At 39.3% G+C, this 27,562-nt stretch overlaps 1 protein-coding gene across 21 annotated transcripts in view; it reads left to right on the plus strand.

The window, feature by feature from the left end:
* SIPA1L1 (signal induced proliferation associated 1 like 1) overlaps positions 1–27,562 on the plus strand; it is a 368,059-nt gene that overhangs the window by 100,475 nt on the left and 240,022 nt on the right. Inside the window, exon 1 of one of the 21 annotated variants that reach the window (XM_081508906.1) lies at positions 19,701–19,830. The exons of the other annotated variants lie outside the window; for them this stretch is intronic. The gene's annotated coding sequence lies outside the window, so the exon portion shown is untranslated. Of the gene's footprint in view, positions 1–19,700; positions 19,831–27,562 lie in introns of those variants that run through there. 21 annotated transcript variants of the gene reach the window in all.

Raw genomic sequence — 27,562 nt, forward strand, 5'->3', positions numbered from 1 at the left:
AATAGTGTAGAGCTACAGAGCTTCCTGTCTCCCTGTGGACGCAAAGAATGACTTCATTCACTTCAGTGGAACCAGGATAAAATTCCCAATCAAATTAGCATTCGTTTGGAAAAAAAATGAAAGTGTGCCATTCAGTACTTTTCCTTGGGGTGGTGGGAGAATGCCCTGAAATCAGAGCAACTTCAGAAGACAGAAGTTTAAAAAATTCCTAGACTCTCCTGATTCACAATTCTTGGGACAGGGAGTGGATAAGCATCAGACTTTTTCAATGCCTGAGACTGTTTCCCACTGACAGTTCCCAGGTTAGTATTTCTTTTGCTCATCCTGAAAGATCAGGAGATGTGTTGATTTATTTATTTACTTGCAAATAGTTCTTGTACAATACTTAGCAGAACTGTGAGAAACCAGAGTGACCTCTTTTCCTTTGGTTGCTGGAGAATGGTGTTGACATGAGGCCCCGTTGAGCCAAGCCCAGGATGTGTGTGCTGTTTACTCCTCTGTTTGCACTGAGAGAACAGGGTTGCCATCTTTAGAGCACTGGTCCCCAACCTTTTTGGCACCAGGGACCAGTTTTGTGGAAGACAGGTTTTCCATGGACCAGAGTCAGAGGGATGGTTTCAAGATTATTCAAGTGCAGTACATTTATTGTGCACTTTTTTTTTCTATTATTATTACATCAGGTCCGTCTTAGATCATCAGGCATTAATTAGATCCTGGAGGTTGGGGACCGCTGCTTTAGACTTTACTGCAACATACTGTCGAGTTGCAGTGTTTGTATTGCATAACGGAATCTTGAATAATACCCGACACTTTGGGAAATTTTAAAGAATTGATGATGTGGTCCTCACCACTACATAATGGGATGCGGTGCTATGGGCCCTTATTCTGTGCCCATAATAGCATCACCACCCCAGCCAACACCTGTTGATGCCCAGGGTTATAAGGCTGAACAAAAGCTAGCAGACACCAAGTTTAAGTGTAACATAATTTATGATGCGAACTTTAAAATACGAGATTTTACTCTACCTGGGGAGAGAAAACTTGCTTATTGTTGCAGTCAGTGGAAGACAACACATGACTTACTTGCTTCATTGACAGATTTTCCTTATTCCAAAGTTAGAAGGAAAATCCATTGGGGACTGGAATCAAAGGAACTGTTCGATTAACAGTTGGATGACAAATGTTTCGTACCTGGATTGCTGTTGCAAATACATTTTCCTTCCTGGTTATTGTAGTTGCTGTATCAAACAAAATAAGTCCTATAGATATTAGGTAAACATAGCAGAATTTTCAGTTAAAATTAAAGAGGTTTTCATGCCTTTTTACTTTAAAAAGGAGTGCTTTTTGCTGACTAGGTAGGAAATCAGTTCAGTTTAGTTCAGTCACTCAGTCGTGTCCAACTCTTTGCGACCCCATGAATTGCAGCACGCCAGGCCTCTCTGTCCATCACCAACTCCCGGAGTCTACCCAAACCCATGTCCATCAAGTCGATGATGCCATCCAACCATCTCATCCTCTGTCGTCCCCTTCTCCTCCCGCCCCCAGTCCTACCCAGCATTAGGGTCTTTTCCAATGAGTCAACCCTTCGCATGAGGTGGCCAAAGTATTGGAGTTTCAGCTTCAACATCAGACCTTCCAATGAACACCCAGGATTGATCTCTTTTAGGGTGGATTGATTGGATCTCCTTGCAGTCCAAGGGACTCTCAAGAGTCTTCTCCAACACCACAGTTCAAAAGCATCAATTCTTCGGCGCTCAGCTTTCTTCACCATCCAACTCTCACAACCATACATGACCACTGGAAAAACCATAGCCTTGACTAGACGGACTTTTGTTGGCAAAGTAATGTCTCTGCTTTTAAATATGCTATCTAGGTTGGCCATAACCTTCCTTCCAAGGAGTAAGCGTCTTTTAATGTCATGGCTGCAGTCACCATCAGCAGTGATTCTGGAGCCCAAAAAAATAAAGTCTGACACTGTTTCCACTGTTTCCCCATCTATTTGCCATGAAGTGATGGGACCAGATGCCATGATCTTAGTTTTCTGAACGTTGAGCTTTAAGCCAACTTTTTCACTCTCCTCTTTCACCTTCATCAAGAGGCTCTTTAGTTCTTCTTCACTTTGTGCCATAAGGGTGGTGTCATCTGCATATCTGAGGTTATTGATATTTCTCCTGGCAATCTTGATTCCAGCTTGTGTTTCTTCTAGCCCAGCGTTTTTCATGATGTACTCTGCATATTAGTTAAATAAGCAGAGTGACAATATACAGCCTTGACGTACTCCTTTTCCTATTTGGAACCAGTCTGTTATAGATGCTAATTTTAGCTCATTTGGAAAATAAAAAGGGACAAAAAGAAACCCTCATTTATATTTCTAATGTTAATATTTTCTTAATTAAAATTATAAAATATGCAGGCCATGTGAGAAAGTACATTGCCCATTACTGAGTTGATCATGCAGATAAAGAGGGATGGCATATATTCAGAAAACTTCAGAGGACAGAAGATGTCTGTTTGGTATCAGTGCTCTCCAAACACTGACCACAAGATGAAAATAGTCCCAGAAGCTTTTGTGTTTGTGTGTTTAAAGTTGCAGAAGCCTGAATTGGAAACTTTACCTTCTGTTAACTTTTATGTTAGCATGTAGGTGAAAGGAAACTTTGTAGGACATAATAATACAAAGAGTAATCAGGTGACTCAGCGGTAAGGAATCTGCCTTCCAGTTCCAGGAGACTCAGGAGATGAGGGTTTGATCCCTGGGTAGGGAAGATCCCCCAGAAAAGGAAATGGCAACCCACTCCAGTATTCTAGCCTGGAAAATCCCATGGACTGAGGAGCCTGGCAGGCTACAGTCCATGGAATTGCAAAGAGTCAGACACGACTGAATGACTGAGCATACATGCAATGCTTGGAAATCGCTTTATTTCAGTGTTCATAGTTGAGATGCAGTTTAAATCTGCTGTACTCTGTCTGCTTGTAATACCTCAAACAAGCCTATGGTGCCTTGATGCAGTCGGGGTTTTTTTTGTTTTTGTTTTTTTTTGTTTTTTAAAGCACTTTAAGATTGCCTTCAGAATGTCAGATACTTCCCTCAAAGTTTTGATGATTCTGCTGGTCTAAGGCTCCAGGTATGGTATTTGGTGTTATTGGGTAGTGGAGAATTACTGTGCTTTTTACTTTTTATCCAGCTGTTGTGGGATTTTTTTAAAAAACTATATTTTTGATTTTGTTGTTGTTGTTGTTAGGATAGTAATTTAATGTCTGTTTACAGCTCACTGCAAAAGTTCATTGTTTTCCAGTGTTTGTGGAGGCCCTCTGGTCAATGACGGTATATGGTATTAGTTTTGTGTTCTGTGGCTAAAGGTGCTTTTGTGTGGCCTCCAGGACAGCCGTAGGAGGAGGAGGGTAGAACAGGTGGCCTCATCCCATTTTTCAGGTGGCTGAAGGAGCTTGTCTGATGCCCTTTGGCTGTTATATGGTGGCTGCCATTCTTGTTTCTTTAAGTACTCTTCCCTTTGTTTTATTTTTATTTTCCTGGTTGGTTTTCCAATGATAATAAAAACAACTACATCAACGATTATAATAGTGTAAGAGCTGACCTTTATTGATCCATTGCCACATGGCAACCAGTGTTCTAAGTGCTTCGAGTGTGTTGACCTTCACTTCAATCCTGTGAAGTAGGTATTACCCTCTTTTTAGGGATGATGGAACTGAGAAGCAAGTTGTAACACTTACTTTCTGGGGTACCTGAAGATCTTAAGTATGTACAATTCTAAGTAGGTACTAAACTCTCATTAAATGATAATAGTTATGATGATTACAATGTGTATTCAGTTGTCAGTCCTGCATATACGTCGTTGTCTTCATTACTCATTGAGCTCGTTGAGGGCAGTGCATGTGCTATGTTACTATTACTGCTGAGTAATCTACTAAATGTATGTCTGGCTATATTCTGGGTTTCAGGATTTGGTATCAGTTATGCTTAGGTTGGAGACGTACTCCGCCCCACAAGACAGGTTGTGTTCTGAGACCTTGACACACTGAAAATGTCCTTTGTGCTACTCTAGCTGCTGGAATTCTGTATTCTGAAGATCCTGACATTTACAGCAAGAAGAACATGAACTTTCTAGATGAAATAGAGAACTTTTTGAACTTGGCTGAAGTGGAATTTGAGAAAGCTGAAAATGTTCTTGTATTAGGATGTTCTGTTTCCCTTGAACTATAGCCCAGAGACTCTTTATACTCCCCTGCATTTCAAATCCAATTGTAAAAAAAAAAAAAAAGAAAAAAAAAGTGACAACAGTATAAATGTCGTTGTTTACTCTCTTAATTTTCTCTTGTTTGAAGTTAGGCTGAGAGAATAAGGCCATTAGTATCAGTGGGATATTTACTCTTTGAGTCAGTCCTTTTCTTCCAAGGTGGGGAGTTCCTGATTGATTTAAGACTGGGGGCGACCTTCATGGAGGTAGAGGTCCAAGGGATGCCAAAAATCTGCTGCTATTTTGATCCTAGTGGTTTGATCTTTGGTTTGCCATGGCTGTGTTTTTAATTACCATTAATAAACAAGATTTTACCTGGAAGGAAGGGATAGGGAAATTTAGAATTCTAATTCTGTTTGATTACTGTAGCTCAGTGTGGATGTGATTGGTTGGGAGAGTAAGCTCCACTTGGCTTCTTTTCCCTCCGATCTAATGAAGCGATGTTAATTCTCTTGGGAAAGGTGGTCGAGATAATGGATAGAACTGCACCTAGTGAGTAACTTACTCACTTGTCCGTAGGGAGCTGAGTCAATTCTTACAGGTCTCTCAGTTCAGTCCCTCAGCTGTGTCCAAATCTTTGCGACCCCATGAACTGCAGCACGCCAGGCCTCCCTGTCCATCACCAACTCCCGGAGTTTACCCAAACCCATGTCCATTGAGTCGGTGATGCCATCCAGCCATTTTATCCTCTGTCGTCCCCTTCTCCTCCTGCCCCCAATCTTTCCCAGCATCAGGGTTTTTTCAAATGAGTCAACTCTTCGCATGAGGTGGCCAAAGTATTGGAGTTTCAGCTTCAACATCAGTCCTTCCAGTGAACACCCAGGGCTGATCTTCTTTAGGATGGACTGGTTGGATCTCCTTGCAGTCCAAGGGACTCTCAAGAGTCTTCTCCAACACCACAGTTCAAAAGCATCAATTCTTTGGCACTCAGCTTTCTTCACAGTCCAACTCTCACATCCATACATGGCCACTGGAAAAACCATAGCCTTGACTAGACGGACCTTTGTTGGCAAAGTAATGTCTCTGCTTTTTAATATGCTGTCTAGGTTGGTCATAACTTTTCTTCCAAGGAGCAAGTGTCTTTTAATTTCATGGCTGCAGTCAGCATCTGCAGTGATTTTGGAGCCCAAGAAAATAAAGTCTGTCACTTTTTCCATTGTTTCGTCATCTATTTGCCATGAAGTGATGGGACCAGATGCCATGATCTTAGTTTTTTGAATGTTGAGTTTTAAGCCAGCTTTTTCACTCTCCTCTTTCACTTTCATCAAGAGGCTCTTAGGTTCTTCTTCACTTTCTGCCATAAGGGTGGTGTCATCTGCATATCTGAGGTTATTGATAATATTTCTCCCTGCAATCTTGATTCCAGCTTGTGCTTCTTCCAGCCCAGCGTTTTTCATGATGTACTCTGCATATAAGTTAAATAAGCAGGTTGACAATATACAGCCTTGACGTACTCCTTTTCCTATTTGGAACCAGTCTGTTGTTCCATGTCCAGTTCTAACTGTTGCTTCCTGACCTGCATACAGATTTCTCAAGAGGCAGGTCAGGTGGTCTGGTATTCCCATCTCTTTCAGAATTTTCCACAGTTTATTGTAATCCTCACAGTCAAAGGCTTTGGCATAGTCAATAAAGCAGAAATAGATGTTTTTCTGGAACTCTCTTGCTTTTTTGATGATCCATCGGATGTTGGCAATTTGATCTCTGGTTCCTCTGCCTTTTCTAAAACCAGCTTGAACATCTGGAAGTTCACGGTTCACGTATTGCTAAAGCCTGGCTTGGAGAATTTTGAGCATTACTTTACTAGCGGGTGAGATGAGTGCAATTGTGTGGTAGTTTAAGCATTCTTTGGTATTGCCTTTCTTTGTGATTGGAATGAAAACTGACCTTTTCCAGTCCTGTGGCCACTGCTGAGTTTTCCATATTTGCTGGCATATTGAGTGCAGCACTTTGACAGCATCATCTTTGAGGATTTGAAATAGCTCAACTGAAATTCCATCACCTCCACTAGCTTTGTTCGTAGTGATGCTTTCTAAGGCCCACTTGACTTCACATTCCAGAATGTCTGGCTCTAGGTGAGTGATCACACCATCATGATTATCTGGGTCGTGAAGATCTTTTTTGTACAAGTCTTCTGTGTATTCTTGCCGCCTCTTCTTCATATCTTCAGCTTCTGTAGGACGTAACTAACGTGAGACCTGAGGTTCCAGTTGTGGAAGTGGGAAGTCTTTTGCTCAGATACAGGACACCTGGAGGTTGTGCTGATTTTAATAGGTAGCCATGAAATATCAATACCCTTAATTCTATCTTAGGAACTAAGAATAGCTTAACTAGCAGAAAAGGACAGCCCCTGGGATGTAGAGTCACAACCACTGACTCTGGTTTGTAGGTGGGGTGGGGAGCTGTCTCAAATAAGCATGGTTTGTCGGGGGTGCCAGTTTCCTGCCACTGTTCTTTCCTTATTTGTCCTGCTGCATGTGCTTTATTGGTATTCGCCAACAGAAACCCTGTGGCAGTTGCTAGAAGATTGGTGAAAAATATATGGGAGAAAAAGCTCATCAATTTAATTTGTTTTGTGAACAGGGAAGAAAGTATCTATTATCCTATTTTTTAACAGGAGACTTTCATATCTTCTAGTTAACTTTTTAATCTTAAAAGGATATGTTTACTGTAAATAATGTAAACAACAAAACTAAAAAGACAAAGTAAAAATTACCCAAATCCTAAACCCAGCAATGTATTTTACCATTTTGTTAAATATCCTTATGTATTTTTTGTATATACATATAAAAATACATGTACATATAAACATTTTTATTTGGTTTTATATTCTGTTATATTTTTGTTTTGAGTCATGATTGAATTTTGATCATTCCTACACTGATGTCATAGACTTAATTTCTCAGGGTGCCCATTTCTAGCTGTAGAGTGTTTTCTATAAGACTCTGAACCCATTTATACAAAATCCTCAATAATCTTTGTAAGAGGAAGAGTCAATTAATTAAGCAAAACTTCAGAGAAGTTATTTATTCTAGGTAGCTAAGTTTTCCATGTAGTTAAGTGTTCATCTAGCTAATGATTACTAGATTGCTTAAGCAATGTTGATGAAAAAGTTTCCAGAGTTGTCCACTTTTAGCATTGTTAAGTGTATGCTTTGACCCTGATAATTTATTTCTTAGGTATGTTTTAATGAAATACAGACATGTGCAAACTTGTCTGAACCATGGTGTTTATTCATTGCAACATTACTTATGAAGACAGAAATTTGAAAATAATATGAATGATTTATGGCTATTTCCAATACTGCATCCAATAATGCAGCCATAAAGTTTTTGTTCTAAATATTTGAGAGAAAAGACAATAGTTACAGTACAAGAAGGGGAAAATATGGTATAATAAGGGGAAAATGCCTGTTAGGAATTGTACACAGTGCCAGTTCTATGAAGAAAAAACCATTCTATTCTCTCAAATATATTTGTGTTTTTTTATAGTTAAATAAATAGGCACATGCACTTATAATTACTTTGATGTTTTTCCTATAAATAAAAAAAATAAGGTGTAACATTAATATAGAAAAGCACACAGATTGTAAGTTTTCATCTTTGATAAATTTTTGTAAACAATACACATGTGTAAATATCACCTAAATTAAAAATGAGAATATTACCAACATTGCATAAACTCATTCATATTTTCTCCCATTTCACTACCCTTCCTCATCCACCAGTACTACCAGAGGTAATCATTATGCTAACTTACATCACCATAGGTTAGTTTTCTCTGATTTTGAACTTTGTAGAAAACTCTTTGTATTTGTTTTCTGGGCACATATGTGTACATTTTTGTTGGGTGTCTCTACCTAGGACTGGGATTTCTGAGGTTGGATATGTGTTTGTTCAGCTTTGGTAGATAATACAGAACCTTTTACTGAAGTAGTTGTACCAGTTCACTGTCACTAACAGTGTTTGAGAGTTCCAGTGGCTCCACGTCTTCAACATTGGTTTTTAGTGTTCAGTTTTAGCCATTCTAGTGGGTACAGAGTGGGATCCATTGTTATTTAGATTGCATTCTCCTGATGACTAGTGAGAGTTAGCACTTTGACCTGAAGACCCTCCCTTCTGGGGAAGTTTTTTGTTAGCTATTAGATCTTATACTAGTTCAACATCATTTCTGTATTAACAGAAACTGTTAATCTTCTGATGTGGAGGGTGTGTTGTGCTCCAAGTTCCAAGTTCTCAAATCATGAGACTGAACGCTCTATCATTTAAGTGGAGCAGTCACTAATAAGCACAACTTGTCCTGATCCTGTCCATCAAGATTTTCCTGCTTGATGATCAGTTTAATGTGACTTTCTATTCTGTATTAAGTGAATGTTTGAAATTGTGAAATATTTCAAGTTATCTATTCTTTGTTGCTGTGTGATTGATTAAAATGTTGGTCAAAGAGTTCGGTGTAAGAACTTTAAAGGACTCTATGGGAAAGGGCGAGGGCCGGATGATATGGGAGAATGGCATGGAAGCATGTAAATTATCATATGTGAGGCGAATCGCCAGTCCAGGTTCAATGCATGATACAGGGTGCTCAGGGCTGATGCACTGGGATGACCTGGAGGGATGGGATGGGGAGGGAGGTGGAAGGGGGTTCTGGAAGGGGAAAGCATGTGTACCGATGGTGGATTCATGTCAATGTATGGCAGAACAAATACAATGTTGTAAAGTTAAAAAATAGAAAATAAACTAATTTAAAAAAAAAAAAGAAATTTAAAGGAGAAACTTCCTGGCTTTAGTGCAGTGATTTTCTTTAGACCAGTATATCAAAAATGACTCATCTCCTCCTTTTTTTCTCAATAACTTTGAAAACAGTCTCACTCTACAATAGAAAATTAAAAGTAAATTTAGTAAAGATGAAGAGGCATCTGAGACTGAAGTCTGAGTGTAATTCCTACATACAATATTTTTAGGAAAATTGTAGTCCTGGAGTCCAGTTCTCTGATCATGAAATGAAATCAGTTTTCTCTGATCATGAAATGAAACTGAGAGATCCATCAAATTGTTGGTCTTAGAACAAAGAGGCTTTGTGGTAGAACTTCCGTCTGCCATTTTGGACTATGGAGACTGAGCAAATCCTTTGTACTGGACTTGGGACCAAGCATTGTCATACAGGTTTTCACATTTAATCCTATCAATACTGTGAGGTAATGTCATACCCATTTTATGTATGAGCAAGTTGAGGCTGAAAAAAGGTTAATGGAGGCTATATAATGAGTAAAGATAAGTGGAAATTCCCTTAACTCTGATTTCTATGATTATACTGATGGAAACTTTTAGTATTTAGGACCTTTGGTTTAAACTCAACAACTTTCTGTCAACTCTGTAGATGTCCTGGGATACCAGTAATGTATAAAAATGGAGTGGTAGTGGTTGGATGTCAGATGAAGGCTAAGTAGAGTATTTTATGGAGAGATCTGTTCTAGCTTCACTCAGCCTTTCCTTATACTATTGTGTAAAGGTTTCCAAGCATCCCTCTCTTGATTAAAGATGCAGATATCAGTAAATGTAACACCACCAGCAGCAGTGATGAAGTTAAGAGAAATTTATGCCTGAACGTCAATCTTAAAAAAAAAAAGAATGCATTTATTGCAGTTTATTTTGAGCCCTGCGTCTCCTGTAGGATTCCGTCTTAGGTAAGTCATATATGAACTTGGTCTCAAGGGACCTGAATTATGACGGAGATCTAAGATGTATAGCAGGACAGCCTTAGTATGAGACAGAAAGGGAAACTGGGGTAAGTTCAGGCAAAGAGCTACAGAAATTCATGGCAACATGACATAACTTTTGGCTCAAGCCTATCAAGAAATGCTTTCTAGAGAACGTGATCTTGGAAATGTCCTCAAAGGTTGAATAGAATATGGTTACTTAGAAATTGATATTTGGTTGGGGTAAAACCACTATAGACTTTATCTTTTTTATAACTCTGAATGAATATGCTGGTCAGATGAATACTGCAAATAAAATTTAGACAGAAACTTACGTATCACCAATAAAATGGTATGTGTTGTAAAGCCACAGTGTATTGGGTGAAGGTTAGGCAAAGCTCCTTTTAGCTCTGGCCTCGTCTACTTACTGCGTTCCCAGGTGGCTCAGTGGTAAAGAATCTGTCTGCCAGGGCAAGAGACTCGAGTTTGATCTCTGGGTGGAGAAGATCCCCTGGAGGAGGAAATGGCAGCCCATTCCGGTATTCTTGCCTGGGAAATCCCGTGGACAGATGAGCCTGGAGGGCTATGGGGCCACAAGAGTTCGCAAGAGTTGGACACCACTGAGCAACTAACACTTTTCACATTTTTTCAGAAGCATATGCTGTGTGAGACAGGACACCTAAGCCACATTTTCACCCTTTTCAAGGATGCTTTTCTCCTTGCAAGGTTAATGTTATTACTGTGTTAATAATATTTGACTGAGTTTGGTAGGGAACAAGAAGTAGATAGGTCCTTCATGAGTGAATGCACAAATGAACTATATGAAATATGTATGAAATACCATATAAAATATAATGTGGTGCCTTTTTTATTAAGTTCATATTTTCGTCATGCACAGGTGCTTGTTTGTTTAGTTATAATCTGCCCCAGAAAACCATTGTGGAGTTACTGCAACAAGCTGATTTAAAGCCAAGAGGAACTGAGTATGAATATTTATGACTTTACATGGAAATCTTTAGCTATGACTGTATGTGTGCCATTGTTTATTTGAATGATTGCTTACAGTGGTTGATTGTGAATGATTGTTCTTGTTCCCCTCCCCACCCCTGCCCATTCCTTTTCTCAAATTATTTGGACCAGGAAAAAGAAGGGCTTATTTCCGCTGCCTATATTGCTAGTTTAAAATCTAAAGTTCTCTTGGTTTCCACAAAGTTCTTGGGATCATGAGATAAATTCCTAAACTAGAAATCTTTAATTGGTATTTTTTTTGATTAAATCTGGTTGTTTTACACTACAGCTTTTAGTAATTCTGAATCTTTATTGAAGAAATTTTAAATTAACTGTAATAATAATAGTTACCATTAGAGTGTTTAATGTGTACTCAGAACTTGGATAAAGATTTTCCCTTACACTGTTTCTTTTAATCCTTATATTCATCCTATGAGATGTTGACAGATATCCTCATGTTACTAAGGACTAAATGATTTCTATAAGTCACACAGCTTGAAAGTGGCTGAGCTGGGATGAACCCAAATTGGTCGTCTTTAGTGTCTGAGCCACTGTGTTGAATTGTTCTACCCTGTTTTCTCTAAGTATTTATGCCTCTTTCCTCACATATTGTGGCGGTAGGATGCAGTCTTGTTTTAGCTTAAAACAATGTGTTTTTGGTTGTCAGGAGTCCTTTATAAAGTAGCAGTTTTTGTTGGTTTGACATCTTTGCAATTATCAAAACTCTTTCATTTACTATTGTTTTAATGATACTTAGAAATTGTTTTCATTTTAACAGCTAAAAGGAAAAACTTACTTTGTTTTCATATTGGCAGTTCAGTCTAAACAGATTCTAACAGTCCTCTGAGACAGAACTCTGGTGTTTAGATATTTCTCCTACTGATTTGTGCAGAACAGCATCTTAAGTTGTCATGTGATGTAACTGCAAGGGCGCAGGGTACAGAGTAGCAACAAAGCAACCCGTTTACACTTGAGATCAGATGGCAGAGTTAGAAGAATAAATGAGAACGCGTGAGGGCACATTAACTAATCTGTCATTTATAGTTTTGTACCTGAAAAACTTGCAATAAATGTCAAAAAAGTCTTATTGTTGTAAGTAGTTAACATCTCCTTGTTAAAAACAAAACTATCAATTTCATGTCCTGTAATACCACAGTGGATAACTGTTTATTATATGTTGGTCTGCCAGCACTTGTGGGGTTGGGTGGTGTGCTTTACGAATCCAACTGAATGACATGTCTAGACAGAACCAAATGTATAATTGTGTAAAATCACAGCTCAGAAATTATGGCCGAAAAGCTTTAATAATTATTGGCAACTCTGTGCCATTTTAGATCACTTTGTATCCTTATTTTCTTGGTGTACTGCAGAAAAATTAAAGTTTATTTTTAGATAAAACAAATGTTTACAAAGCGATATGATACAAATCCAGTTTTTTAACTGAAATGTATTTTCCACGCAAGTAGATTTTTCTTGATCTGGAGAATTGGATAAACCCAAGTAAGAATTACACTTCGAACATTAAATTTGGGTAGAAGCTTTTTGAAACCAACTTAATAGTACAAGCTGCCACTTTTCAAAAACCGTGTTTCTTTATTTAAAAAATTGTTTTGAGCTTCCCTGGTAGTCTAGTGGTTAAGAATCCCCCTGCCAATGCGGGGGACATGGGTTCGAGCCCTGGTCCAGGAAGATCCCACATGCTGCAGAGCAGCTAAGCCCGTGTGCTACAACTATTGAGCCTATGCTCTAGAGCCCACAAGCTGCAACTACTGAGCCCATGTGCTTGCAGCTATGGAAGCCCACATGCCTAGAGCCCATGATCCACAAGAGAAGCCCCAGGAATGGCTCATGCACTGCAATGAAGTGTAGCCTCTGCTTGCCACAACTAGAGAAAGCCTGCATGCAGCAACAAAGACCCAGCACAGCCAAAAATAAAATAAATAAAAATAAATACAGAAAAATTTTTTATTTTTGGATTTTTAATATAATTGCATTTTATTTAAAAACTTTCTAAAATTTTATATTGACGTATAGTTGATCTACAGCATTATGTTAGTTTCAGGTGTACAGCAAAGTGATTCAGTTACACACACACACACACACACACACACACACACACACACACACACACACACACACACACACACACACACACACACACACACACACACACACACACACACACACACACACACACACACACACTTTTCAGATTCTTTCCCCATATACCTTATTCGAGAATATTGAGTAGAGTTCTTTATGCTATATAGTAGATCTGTTTTATATAAGGTATCAATAGCATGTATATGTTAATCCTAAACTCTTAATTTATCCCTCCTCCCAAATCCATATTTCTTTTAAACTAAGGCTTATTGGCATTTTGAAAGCTTTATTTTACGATAGTTCAAACTGCCCTGTCATCTATTTAATTTGTATTTTCTGTCTTTTTCCTCAAGCAGTTTGTTAGGCAGTCTACTCTCCTCCAGCTACCTAACCCTTAATTCTGTTTTTATTTTTAATTAATTAATTTATTGGCTACTTGGCATGTTGGATCTTAGTTCCATACCAGAGATTGGACCTGTGCCCCCCCAGCACTGGAAGCAGAGAGTCCTAACCACTGGACCACCAGGGAAATCCCCCCTAATTCTTGACAGGAGAGAAATGGCCAGCATCTCCTCTTCCTCTGTTGAGCTGTCCCCTCCAAAACATGCCATTGTGTGTATACTGCAGTGAACATTTTATTACTGAGTTTCACGAGTTCCTTATAAGCCTGGATATCAGTCCTCTTTGTTTTAGATTTATATTTTGCATTGATTTCTCCTCAGTTTTTTTTTAAATCAGTGTTACCTCATAATCAGATGTTTGTACAGTGATTAAATCCAATTTGTCAATTTTTTTCTTTTATGGTTATTACTTTCAGTGTCTTAGAAAGCCTTTCCCTACTGTCCAATCTTGAAAATATTCTATGTTTTCTTCTGAAAACTGTGATCCATCTTGAATTAATTTGTCCACATGCTGTATTATTGACATTCAGTCTTTAAAAGGTACTACCTCCATTTTTTAAACAAGGAATTTGGCACTCCAGATACTATATATAATAGTAAACATGATTTAGAATTTTGGAATATTTTGAATATGATCACGGTGAAGCTAGGTTAGGAGATACAGCATTTTGGTCAAAACCTTTTTTGTGATGCATCTCCACTGTTTTTAAATATATTTATTGTTATTGAAAAATGAACAGTTCTTTTAGTAACTGGGTTTATCCCCATAATGAAACCAGTGTTGTTAAATGCAGATTAAGACCGAAACCTTGGCATGCATCTATTTTATCAGATAGAGATGTTGTGTTTATGAACAAGTGTTCTATGAAGCTGGCCCAGTGGGATTTGCTTGTTGAGTCAAGATATTTTATCATATTGCAACAAGAAAGAGTGAACCTGGTTTAACTGTTTAACCTGGCCTAATTCATTGGCTTTCAAAGACACAGTATGGAGCTCAAAATTGCTGTCAGTTCTCCCAGGGTCATCCCTCTTCTTAGTATTTAAAGTTTCTTCTGACCTTTCAGCAGTGTCGTCAATACCAGCATCTAAGTCCAAAGGAGATTCTCAAGAATTGATGTTGTTTTGTTAGTATATATCGAGTTGGCCAAAAAGTTTGTTCAGGGTTTTTAGTAAGATGGTACAAAAACCTGAATGAGTGAACTTTTTGGCCTACCCAGTATTTTGTGTGTCTGCCGTGTTAGCATGCTGCAAGCGTTGTATTTCTCAGAACAGTCTCATTTTAAAGAGGAAGTCAAGAAAGATTTTCACAGCCACAGACTTGGGAGTGGTATGTGAGGAAATACACTGAGGTGCTCTGGTAAATTTTCTGAATGGTAGCTTCTCATAAGTCCTTACAAGTGTCTGGAGTCCAAGTAGGTAACAGGACGATATACTGGTAACTCAGTTCTGAGGTGTGTGTGGAGTCCTTTGAGGGAAGAGGAGGGGCTCCATGCATTGGCTGTATGTCCGAGGTACTGTGCTATGGGGGTGTTCAAAGATGAGCAGGACAGGAAGAAGCTAATATTACCCCTGAGGGGAGCTCCATTCTGTTACTGGGCTGCCGCCCATCAGTGTGTGCAGTCAAACTCATTTTAAACTTCCTGTTTATTGGGAGAAGGGAGGCTGCCCCTTTGTTTTTAGCTGAACAAGTAAACACACTGAGAACTATTGAGAGACATCCCTTGAGGATACAGAGATTCCATCGCAAGGCTAATGTTGCCCTGCTGCAGATGGGCTTGTGTCCATGTAAATAGCAGAGGAAACGGGCCAGGTTCATAGTGCCCTTTCAGAGTGGCCTTCTCATTAAGGAAACATTAGCTTCAGTTGATAGCTCTCAAAGAAACTAGGACAGTTCCCAGGCTGCTCTTTATTTGTATAGATAAACAACAGGCATTAAGAGAACCATGATGAAAGCCACGCTAATAAAATTCACTGTGTTCTAATTGTGTCCTCTTGGCAAGATGATATTTTTTAATCCAAGCATGGTGCCTAAAGTGGTGATTTGTATGTATGATGAACTAAATTAAATGACTTTTTAAAAAAAGTAGTTGTTTTTCTTAGTGTTTGCTACTTTTTGGATTAAAATGGGTGTTTATAGTCTCAAGCATATTGACTGATTGGTTTTTGTGAACTCCTTTATATCATGCACAGGAACCCAATTTAATGACCTTAGTTATTTGTTCTTTCAATATATTTTGATGCCAATTTTCTCTGTCGTATTTATTCTCCCCATTTTGATCATTGTAGTTATGCTGTATGAGTGCTTTTGACCTATTAATTCATTATTAATATATGTAGTAGTTAGTGATTTGGGATATGAGTCAAACTAGCTTGATCTTATAACTCATAGGCAAGACTTCAGAAAATTTCTACGGAAAAATTTTCTGTTTGAAACAACACTTAATTGTCATGTGAAATCAGTCATTCCAGTCATCACCAACTTAATGTCCTAATTTATGTTAACATTGGTTACTGTTGGTGGGGGATTCTTTGAGTCAAAATTGTGTGTAGATGTTTACAGGTTTCCTCTCAGATGCTGCCTTGCCCAAGTGTGTGTTGACTGTTATTTACAGGTAAAGGACTCTCTTGTCTTTGTAGATAGCAGATTGTTTGAATCAAGTAATAATTTGCTTACCTATTTATATATTAATTATGTTTAGAAATGAATCTAAGGAGAAGCATTAATCATTCACTATTTGTTCAGTCAGACGATGGCATTGACATTCTTATTGTATAATCATAAAATAGCTAATTTTGTTATAATTGATGCCAAGAACAGATGTACTTCTTAGAATAAACAGCATGCAAAGCCTAAATCTAAATGCATTATTTAGAAGCACATTAAAATCTTTGTATTTTTTTGTGATTTAAAAGAGTAATTTCAGTTTGCAGTGTGTCAGATTTTCAAAATAAAATATGTGATGACTGCCACAGCACAACAACTGAAGAAGAAGCAAAACTTGGCCCATAAGTTTTCAAGTGTAATGTGTTATTTTGAAAGAGGTGTTTTCATGCATAGAGATTTAGAGCATTAACTCTAGAGCCAGACTGTCTGGATTTAGACCTTATCTCTACTACTTGCCAGCTTTGTGATGTTGGGCAAGTTACTTAACCTTTCTGTGCTTTAGTTTCATCTTTAGTAAAGTGGTAATAATCGTGATAATGGCATGTGTCTCATAGGATTGTCAGGAGGAGGATATAAGTTAATAGAAATAAAGTGCTTAGAACAGTGCCTGACAGATAGTAAGGACAAATAAATAGGACTATAAAGAGTGAAACAGGTGGATGGGTATGTTTCAGAGGCTTCTCCTATAATCACTTCTAATTCTTTTAAAAAAGAATTATTGAAAGATGATTTTCTGATCAGTCAAATGATATTTGTAGGATGACTTTCATGGAAAATATTATTTTAGAGTTTGCAGGCCATATAAAAGGAATAAAAGGCCTAGACCCTCTCTGAAAGCTTGTACCCTATTTAAATAGGTACTCAAATACAGATATATACAAATGAAATTGTAATGTAGCAACACATAAATGAAAAGATATGAATCTTTTTCCAATGAAAACAGAGGCAATGAAGAAGTATAAAAGGTGGATTTTGGTCTTGGAGGACAGGTACTCTAAAATTCTATCGTGAATAGTCTCAGCTTTGTGACTCTGAGAACCACAGATCTTTATGGGAGAAACAAAATTCAAACACCTCATTGTGTTCGTTGTTTTCTTGCAGAGCTGGTTATTGTTTTTAGTTGAGTCCCCCTGTTTCTGTGTAAACATTTCCCTGGTTTTCATTGGTAGCACTTGTTACTCCATAGTGAAAACCTGGCACTCCAGCCTAGAGTCCTGGCTCTTCAGGTCTTTTCGCATTTTCAGACCCTTGTGGCATGCTCTGGAATGCCCATCTCTCTCACCCCAGCCTCCCTGAGACCTTACCCCAGGCTTCAAAGTCTCACCTCCAAGATACCTTTTCCAGCCACCTGAACTGGGTCCCAGGTTCCCCAGCTTCAGCCTTAGTGCTTAGCTGTTAATCTGGTGGGCACTCAGTCTATGTGAAATCTCTTTGCAAACTGTGACGTATGGTACAGTTGGAGGAGCAACTTAGCTCTTTTTCTTGCGTCATTTTTTGCCTGTTCTATGTTTGTCCTGTCATGCCTCTGGACATACCCCTCAATGTTAACTGAGAGCTCCAAGAAGTCAAAAGTTTTATGTGAATCCATCCTAGCCTGTGAACCAAACACCAGCAATACAACAAAAACAAAGCAAGGCAGCAGGGAGCCGTAAGGAATGAGCCAGTGAACTGAAGGCTGCTCTGCCAGGGTGGGTGACATGGGCGCGGGGCAACATGGTTCTCACAAGAGGCCCTGTGGTTAATGCAGGCAGAGGAGCAAGGAAGACTTAAGTTCAGGTCTGGACTGTACACTGAGCCCCTTTCTGAGCCCCTTTGACCATCCACATTCTCATGTGAAAAATGAGGAAGGCGATATTACCGTACACTTTATGGGGTGATGTTTATGAGGGCAGATGAAGAGATGCTTGTGGAAAACCTGTCATGTGAGTTTTAAGGTACGTACTGGTTGGTGTTTCCAATAAAAACAAACGTCAGGGGGAACTTTGGACCATGTATTGGATACGTTTGTGTGTCACGCCTAGCCGTGGCCAGGAGGTTGATGTGGTTGGCAGATAGGCGCTGGAGCTGAGGGGGAACCTGGCTGATTTGATAGCTTCAGGCTCTGGGGGCAACAGCTTGGGTGCCTGACAGGCCCCTGCCAGCATGAGCTTAATGAAGTGATACCTGAATCTTTGTAAGCACTAGGATCTTAAGATTGGGGCAGGGAAATTAAATGATAAAATCAGTGAGGTAACATTACTTCGCTTCTGTGGGAAATTTACCTTGGGGAGCTTTCTGGGTGGGGCCTTCCATGACTGCATTTGTGATGAACCTTTGAACTGTATATATTAAACCAGATGAATTACCAAATTACAGACAACCCACTACTCTCTCTTTCTGTCTCTGCCCTGGAAGTTTACAGTAGATTCTGATAGGTAAGGGTTAATAGGAGTAAGCCACGTGTGCAGCAATAGCTTCCCAACTAGACTTTGAATTTTCTGACTGCTGAGAATCTATCTCTGATACTTCAGCTGCCTCCACACTAGTCGTGGGCTTTCAGATGACTGTGCAGTTGGAGACATGGCAGGAAGTCTCTTGCTGAAAGTTTTCTTACATACCCCAAGTGAAAAAAGTACACATCTCTGATATTAACTCCAAGTGAAAAAAGTACACATCTCTGATATTAACTCAGTTGGGTTCTCCAAACACTTGCTAGAGATATGTTGTATATAAACAAAAGAAGAAGGGACCCAGGAGGTGACTGTTTGGTGGGTCTGCTTGTACATCATTAAACATTTACATTAGGGGCTGTGTTCTCATGGTCTTGGTTAAATTACATAAATTTTTGGACCTTAAAGTTTGCATCTGTAAAATAAAGGTGTCTGGGTAGTGGCCTGTTGCCATTCCCCAGCTGTGAGTATTTTATTTTCTTAAAATAAATTTTCTTATTTATTTGGCTGTGCTGGGTGTTCGTTGCTTTTTGAGGGCTTTCTCTAGTTGTGAGGAGTAGGGGCTACTTTCTGGTTGTGGTGTGTGGGATTCTCACTACTGTGGCTTCTCTTGTTGTGGAGTATGGGCTTTAGGGTGCGTGGGCTCAGTAGTTGTGGCCTGTGGGCTCTAGACCACAGGATCAGAACTTGTGGCGCATGGGCTTAGTTGCTTCACGGCATATGGGATCTTCCTGGACCAGAGGTTCAACCTGTGTCCCCTGCATTGGCAGGTGGATTCCTATCCACTCTCCCCACCAGGGAAGTCCAGGTTATGTAGAGTTGTAAATTTGTGGGTCTTCACTACATACATGATATTTGAAGCTTTGAGACTGGATGAGATCAACTGTTGGCTGAATGTAGATAGAAAAGGGAAGGAGGGGTGAGGACCAAGCCTGAGATCCAACATTTACCCTTGGATGGAAGAGGGGAAATGGGAGAGAGACCATGGCCTGTTGCCATCGGCCTCCATTGAGCCAGTCTGTGTCTGTGCACTGCTGTTTCTTTAAGTTCAGGGACAGTCTGTGTTGTGTGATTTTATTCCGCATCTGCACATAATACGTCAGGGTTAATAAATGCCTTTTGAAACATTATGCTCGTTCTCTCAAGGTGCTGAGAGATGAGAGCTCCCTTTGGTGACCTCTGCTTCCTTGCTTCCTTCTGCTGCCAAGTTCATGGTTGTCTGCAACGCCAACACCTTCAAGTGGCAGCCACCCTCCAGACACCCACGTCCTTCGGGGTAGGCTGGTCGTGTTGAATGTTGATCACGAATCAGTTTTGCTTACAACAAGAAGCTGTTTTTGTCAGTGGTACTTGTTATTGTAATTGCATAATTAAAATTTTATGTAATCTGATTAAATGTGAGCATTATTTTTCTACAGAAATATGCTAAATACTTTGGAAAGCCTCCAAAAGCAAGCCTCCAAGAATGTTGTTAAGTTAGATATGGCCATGGCAATCTAAAGGATTGCAGGAATAATTAAACTTCTATAAGGATTTTTTAGCTTGCGTCTTGACAGTCTTTGAGTTTTTCCTCCACTCTAATAAAAAAGGGTAATTGGAAGTTGAGGATAATGGTTTGTTGGTTTTTTTGGGAGGTGTGGTTTGTGTAAGAATGATAGCCTAACTGTCAATCTGGAGACTGATTGTTCATGAAAAAGACATTGACCCTACATCAGGAAATTGATAAAAGAAAATGCATCATGTTAATGTCAAATGAAATGGCCAAGGTGGGGTGTGAGTGTGTTTATGGGCTGCTGCTTAAATCAGCCTTGTTAATTTCTGAACCAATTATTAACCTATTACCTTGGTGACGTGGGGTTTTACTGCATGAACTTTATAAACATCGGTTTTACAGTATGTGCCAAAAAACTCTAAGCTGGTTATGTCCTACCATCTAGGACTTGATTCCACAAAAAACAGTTTTATAAGAATTTCAAGAATATTTATTGGTTTAGTATTTATAACATAAAAATTTGGTGCTGTCTACATGTCATATAGTGAAAAAGTGGTTAAATTGTGACACCTACACGTAGAAGACTATCATACTGTGATTAGGCATCTGAGTTTCGAAGAACATCAAATGACAGAGAAATTTGTACAGGATAATGTTAAATTACAGAGGATAGAGAACACTTTACATAATATCTCAATTTTAAAAGCTATTCAATACTAGCAGTTTATCTCTGGGTGATAGGATTGTGGGTGACTTTGAGTTTATATTTTATACTTATTTTGAATTTTGTGATTTTCTACCTAAAGGGATGTAATTATTGTAATTACATAATAACTTGATTATAGTAATGGATGACTTGAAACTTTATAAAGAAGTCTTCAGTTTGTTACTGTTGAGAGTTAGTGCTTCATAGAATTACTTATTAAGGAGAGAACATGAATGAGAATAGTAAAAACTATTTTTAGTCTTTAAAATAATAATTATTTACAATTAAGTAATTAACAAGTAAAATTCCCTTTCTAAAATTAAGTACATACAAAGTGCATATACATAAATAAAATTACTGTTCATTTGTATAATAAAGATTACAATATATTAATATATATAGATATAGAAATAAAACCACTTTGATATTCATAATTGCTGTTAATCTTTCATAATAATCAATCTTTATAATAACCAAGATAGTCAAACAAAATAGAATTTTCCTCATTTTGAAAATAAACAGTCTCAGAAATGGTTGTTTCCCTGGCCCCAAATTACATGGTTGGTGATGGTAGATTTTAAACCCAGAGTTTCTGATTCTGAATCTCGTGGTCTTTCTGCTCCTGAAACTGCTTCCTGGTCTTTTCTCAGTCAAGTTACATATGGAAAGAAGGGGTAGTGAGAATCTGGCTTGAAAGTCCTGCCTGTTGGTAGAAGGTTAGATAAACTGGGTGAGGTATAGGTTTCTCTTTGAAACAGAAACTTGAAAGCAGAAATGCTATCACAGGGAACCTAGAACTGTGTTTTCCCAAATGGGTGTGTATATTGGAGAGCAGGAAGTAAATATTAGAAATGTTAATAAGCTATTGGGGCTTCCCAGGTGGCTCAGTGGTAAAGAATCGCCTGCCAATGCAGATTGGGTTGGGAAGATCCCCTGGAGTAGGAAATGACAATCCGCTCCAGTGTTTTTGCTGGGATATGGACACAGGAGCCTGGCAGGCTACAGTCCATGGGTTTGCAAAGAGTCAGACATGACAGAAACGACTGCGCGTGTACGCACACATGTTAATAAGCTATGAAGAAATAAACTAAAATTTACTAATATTAAACATTGGGGTTGAAACTAGGGCCCTTGCCTGGGGTCCTCCATCTGAGGATATGTCCTGCTAAGAACACAGCTCTCCTGGGGATTGTGGGGGCCTTCCACAGCCCAGAACGTGGGGAGGGGCCCTCACACCTGTTTGCCTTTCCCCTATTGTGACATTCTATGTTTACTTAGTAGACTTACAGATTAGGTTAACTAGTTTTAATTAAAGCAGCAGCTACAGATTTGACACTTGATTTACAAAGATGCCTAAAGAACTGTGGTTTGAAGGTGACATTGGTAATGCAAACACAAATGGGCTCTAAAGAATTGGCAGAGTAAAGGCTTTTCTCTGTACACATTACTATCAACTAGAAATTAGCTGAAAAGTGAATTTTGTCTTAAGAAAATTCAGTTAGCTTTTTGTGGACTCACTGTGCAGCTCCACAGACTCCTGAAGTGGAGGAGATGGTGCTGATGGCCAACACTTGGGAGTGTTCTGAGTACTTAAAGGGAGCAGTTGATAGTGTCCACTGGGGGTTAATGGCCATTTGCATGCAGTTCAGTTTCTTTTGTAATTCTTTCTATTCAGCAGCCATTTATGGAATATCTCTCATGTACCAGGCACCATGCTACTGTGATGAAAAAGACAGTTCTGTTAAGCAACTCACCGTCTAAAAAGGTCTCAGTCTTGCTCTAAAATTATAGAATGAGAGTTTTTCTAGTTGTCAAGGATTCATGGAGTATCTATTGCAGTTCAGGTGAGGACATCTCTGCTGTACTTTCCACCGTCAGAACCTAGGAACCATCGGAACTCCTCCCTGACTTGGTATTACCAGTCTTCACATATGACATCCAGTTTTTCCTTTCTTCATTTGTCTCTTTGCAATGACCTTCTCAAGCCTGCTTCTCTAACTGGCTTTTCTGCCACTCAGCATAGCTAATACAGTCCAGCCTGAAAAAAACCTTTCACTGTAGGCATTCAGAAAACTAAGATCATGGCATCTGGTCCCATCACTTCATGGCAAATAAATGGGGAAACAGTGGAAACAGTGGCTGACTTTATTTTTCTGGGCTCCAAAATCACTGCAGATGGTGATTGCAGCCATGAAATTAAAAGACGCTTACTCCTTGGGAGGAAAGTTATGACCAACCTAGACAGCATATTAAAAAGCAGAGACATTACTTTGCCAACAAAGGTCCGTCTAGTCAAGGCTATGGTTTTTCCAGTGGTCATGTATGGATGTGAGAGTTGGACTATAAAGAAAGCTGAGCGCCAAAGAATTGATGCTTTTGAACTGTGGTGTTGGAGAAGACTCTTGAGAGTCCCTTGGACTGCAAGGAGATCCAACCAGTCCATCCTAAAGGAAATCAGTCTTGGGTGTTCATTGGAAGGACTGATGTTGAAGCTGAAACTCCAATCCTTTGGCCACCTGATGCGAAGAGCTGACTCATTGGAAAAGACCCCGATGCTGGGAAAGATTGAGGGCAAGAGAAGAAGGGGATGACAGAGGATGAGATGGTTGGATGGCATCACCAACTCAATGGACATGGGTTTGGGTAAACTCAGAGAGTTGGAGATGGACAGGGAGGCCTGGCATGCTGCAGTTCATGGGGTCGCAAAGAGTCGGACATGACTGGGTGACTGAACTGAACTTAACTTAGGCTTCAAATCATATAAAATGGGAAAATGTTCTTCAAAAGAAGTTGTGAGTGAGGATGAACTTCTCTTTATTGCTTTTAGTTTGAATGCAGATGTCTTTGCTGGCTAATGAGACTAATAGAAATCATAGCATCGTAGGCAACAGAAAGAAGAGGGCTACCGTGGGGCTGTCATGGGACGTCACCTTTCCCTTCTGATGTCTAGCGAAGAGCTGCACCGCCTGTGCGTGAGTCAGGCTTCAGTCATACACGATCCAGTGGTTATTTTTAAGTACCTGCCTGAAAGAACCCTAAGAAGTACCACTTTGTAAATATTAAGAACGTAGCATATAGTTTAGGCTTGAATTGTCAGAAAGATCTCCTGGAGGAGGAAATGGCAACCCACTCCAGTATTCTTGCCTGGAGAATCCCACGGACAGAGGAGCCTGGTGGGCTACAGTCCATGGGGTCTGTAGTTGCCCGGACACAGCTGAGCGACTAAGCACCCATTATAATGAAAGCAGGCTTATTAAATGTTTGATCTGTTCCTGTGCAGTCTTCTCGAGCAAGTGAAACAGATCGAGGAGGAGGCTCTCCCATTTAAAAATAACCAGACTCTCCTTATGTTTGTAACTGAATTATTTTTGTAATAATTGATGAGAGCAGTGTGATCTGAAAGTTTACTGTATCTCAACCACCCCCACCCTCGATTTTAGTGGTGATGGTAGGATATTATATAGATAGAGCTGCTAAAAAGTAAGGTTTCCCTAAAAGTATTAAAGGTGAAGTCATAATGGTCACAGTCATCATTTATGGCAAATTAGGAGTAAAAGAAAAGTTCCACTGTTTTCACATTTCTGTATAGGGAACCTTCAAGAAGTAAAGAAAAATAGGAAGAAAAAAATTATCCATAGCTTCATCATTAAAATAAAAATTCTGTTTTAAAAATACCTTTTAAAGTAACACATTCGTGATTATTGTATGCAGTTGAATGGCCAGTGCTAAATCGTATAGAGCATATTGAACAGGGGCATCCATGCAAGTGGGGAGGGCTGACACCTACGTTACCCTTTTAGTGGTTGTTATTTTATTTGAAGTGAAAGTCACTCAGTCGTGTCCAACTCTTTGTGACCCCATGGACTATACAGTCCATGGAACTCTCTAGGCCAGAATACTTGAGTGGGTAGCTGTTCCTTCTCCAGGGGATCGTCCCAACCCAGGGATCAAACCCAGGTCTCCCGCATTGCAGGCAGATTCTTTACCAGCTGAGCCACCAGAGTTATTTTCTTGGAAATAGGCAAAAATGATTCTGTGAAAAAATGCTTTGAGGAAGTGGAAAACTAACACAGTGACAAAAATAGTGCAGAGACATGTATTAAGAAGATGATTTTACCACAGTGTTTTGAAACTGGGGTGGATCATTTCGGTTTAGCAGTGCAGTTGAGAGCTGTTCCTCCCCTCTGCTCGCTCCGTTGAGAAGAGCCTCAGTTGTAACCTGAGGCTTATAGAAATGAGGCTCAGTTGCTGGCAGGTTGTGGAGGCATCAACCGATTGTAGTGGTTGTGGTGACAGAGTGCAGATGTTTTCAGTGAAACTGGTTTCCTTGACCTTTTCCTTTTGTATACATGCTCTTCAGGTTTTCAAGCAAGTGGTGTGTGCACTAAGTACTTCCTGTTGAGGAAATGGAGGTGGTGTGGCCAGCCCTGTGGGGATAGAGATGAGACCCAATTGTAGTGGGCAACCTTCAGATGATTTCAAGTTTAATGTCTGTGTCCCTGTTGATTCACCTGCTTTGTAGCATCAACAGCTGAAAAACCAGATGCTTATGTGACTAGCTCTATTGGGCTCTAGTAAGAACTGGCTTTCTTGGTGTTTAACAATCATACTCATTGTGGCTGAGCAGTTAATTTTGAAAAGAGATGATTTTGTGGTGTCTTTTTAAATGTTTTATAAATAAACTTGGTTTAAATAATAATATGACATTACTCCATTGCCCCATTGTCTGTAAAACCCCTCTCTTTGGCAATGTGCAGTACCATATTTACATAATTTAGTTATATAAGATGTTACTGTAAATTTGAGATATTTCTATGTTGGTTAAAAAAATTAACAAGAAACAAAAGTTAAGTTGCCTTTTGTTAACATCACACAATTTTGTGGATTTTAACGTGTGTGGATTTGTGTAGCTGTCCACACAACCGTTCCATCTCCTCAGAATGTTCCTTCATTCTCTTCCCACCTGTGAATCCTGGCAACCATTGATGTGTTTTTCATCCCTGTAGTTTTGCCTTTGCAAAGATGTCATTTAAATGGAAGCATTGTTGTTGTTGTTGAGTCACTCAGGCGTGTCCGACTCTGTGACCCCACGGACTGTAGCCTGCCAGGCTGTTCTGTCCGTGGACTTCTCCAGGCAAGAACACTGGAGTGGGTAGCCCTTCTCTTCTCCAGGGGATGTTCCTGTCCCTTGAATTGAACCTGGGTCTCTTGCATTGCAGGCATGTTCTTTGCCATCTGAACCACCGGGGAAGCCCAAATGAAGACATGTACCATGCCTTTTGATGCTAGCTTCTTTTGTGCAATAGAATGTCTTTGAAATTCATCCAAGTTGTTCCTTTTAATAGCTGAGGAGGATTCCAGCGTGTGGGTGTACTCGAGTGTATTTATTCATTAACTCATTAAAGAGCATTTGGGTTATGCTAGTTTTTAGGTTTTACAAGTGAAGTTGCTCTGAATTTTTGTGTCTTTACATGGACATACACTTTCCTTTCTCTTTAATAAACATCTAGGAGTAAAATGGCTGTATTATTTGGTAGGTGTCTAGACACCTACAAACGGAAATTTCAAACCATTTTCCAGAGTTAACTGTATCAATTTGCATTCTCTTCAGCAGTGCATGAGAAAGAGTTTCAGGTGCTTGGCATCTTTGGCAGCACTTAGAATTGTCAGTATTTTTATTTTAGCCGTTTCAGTAGATGTGTAATAGTGTCTCTGACTTTAATTTGCATTTCTATAATGTTAAGCATTTTTTCTTGTGCTTCCTTGAAGCTTACCTGCAGCCTTTGTCGTGTGCTTACTTGTAACCGTTTGTATGTCCTTTCTGTTGAAGGGTCTGTTCAAGTCTTTTGCCCATTTTTAATTGGGTTGTTTGTTTTCTTTGCTTAGTTTTTGGAGTTTTTTGTTTTGTTTTGTTTTGTTTTGCTTTTTAACATATTCTGGATACAAATCCTTCATTACATATGTGATTTGCAAATATTTTCCCCAGTCTGTACCTTATTTTTTCATTCTTTATTAATAGTATCTTTTTCAGAGCAAGAATTTTTGATTTTGAAGAAGTGCAATCTATCTTTTAAATTTTTTTGGTGGATCATTCTTATGAATTGCCTTTCATCGTGGCTCTGTTGTATGGGTCATTTTCTTCATTACTTCCTGTTTCCTTCAGGTTCCCTTTCTTAAAGTCCTCCAGACACAAAAGTGGGTCTTTAGAGTGGGGCACTGCGTTTCTCATGACTACCTTCATTCTGAAACAAGAGGCATGAAGACAGAATGCAAAACAGCAATAGATATTTTACCTTTACATCTCCAGAGCCATTGGTCCTCTGATTAGAGAAGAAGAAAGGTTCCTTTCCCTCAGAGGTTTAGTGACTGTGGTCCCCTCTGCCTGCCACCACCTTATGATTGCCAAGAAGAAAGAAAATGGAAAAAAAGAAGAAAAATGGGAAATTTCCTTGTTCTCTCCAGGGTTAGGAATCCCCTTTCCTGCTTCTTAAGGTGGAACTTAAAAGGATTTGCAGATTTGCTTCCTCTGTCTACATCCTGGTGATCACTTCAGGTGTCTGGTTGCCTTGAGTCCAGGCTGGGGCATTTTGGAAGAAAATACAGAGAAACCCATCAGTGGTTTGGTGATATTTTGAGTTTAGCACCCCTCCCTCGTTCTGCCATCATCATGTATTTTTCAGATCCCTCAAATAGCTGCTTCACGTATTCTGTCCAGGTGCTAGAGCTGCATTCAGGGGAGAGAATGAGAGGAGTGTGCTTCAGTCATCTCACCTGAAACCAGTGCCCCTCTGTGTTGTTTTCTAAATACAG

The sequence above is a fragment of the Giraffa tippelskirchi genome, chromosome 7, assembly GCF_054371585.1.
Source record: "Giraffa tippelskirchi isolate mGirTip1 chromosome 7, T2T-mGirTip1v1.2.pri, whole genome shotgun sequence".
Taxonomy (NCBI): domain Eukaryota; kingdom Metazoa; phylum Chordata; class Mammalia; order Artiodactyla; family Giraffidae; genus Giraffa; species Giraffa tippelskirchi.